This window comes from Mandrillus leucophaeus, unplaced genomic scaffold (genome assembly GCF_000951045.1).
Source record: "Mandrillus leucophaeus isolate KB7577 unplaced genomic scaffold, Mleu.le_1.0 Scaffold655, whole genome shotgun sequence".
NCBI classification, from domain to species: Eukaryota; Metazoa; Chordata; class Mammalia; order Primates; family Cercopithecidae; genus Mandrillus; species Mandrillus leucophaeus.
In genome coordinates this window covers 378,748-379,482 of record NW_012107086.1, presented here as the reverse complement: position 1 = coordinate 379,482, position 735 = coordinate 378,748, and positions in this window count along the sequence as shown.

Sequence of the window (735 nt, the reverse complement as noted above, 5' to 3'; positions counted from 1 at the left end):
AGAGCTCACACCTTTCTAAACATAAGACAATTCATACCAGAGAGAAACCATACAAGTGTGAGGAATGTGGCACAGCCTTTAACCACTCTGCACAACTTGCCGTACATGAGAAAATTCACACCTGAGAAAAATCCTACAAATCTGAACAATATGGCATAGTCTTTAATACCTATTCACAACTTCACAGCGGAGTATTTTTACTGAATAAGAGTGTTACAAATGTAATGACTGTCAAAAGTCCATTTACAAACTGTAAGCCTTTGAGTGCACTAAAATGTTTAGGCTAGGAACAATACAAATAGAAGGACCGGTTCAACACCTCCACTGATATCACAGCTCTTCTTGTACACAGAGGAATTTATACTGTAGGGAAACCCTCCAGTTGCTCAAACTTTATTCAGCTTCAAAGACTTTGTATTGGAGAGAAACCCTACATTTGTAATAAATGCAGAAACAGCATTTGTTCAAAAAATATACCTTAGAAAACACCGGAGTGTTCACACTAAGAACTACTTTACAGATGCAGTAAATGTGAAAAAAATAACTAATCAAAAATTACATCAAAACACGTCCAAGAATTCACAGTAAAAAGCACTAAGTCACTAACACTTTCAGATATTACTGCAAATTTGAGTGTTTATTATAGAGAATAATCCAAAGTAAAGTTAAAATAAGTAGGAGATTTACCTTTTGGGGAAGTTCTAATTACATTTAAAGTATACCTTTTGGTGCCAG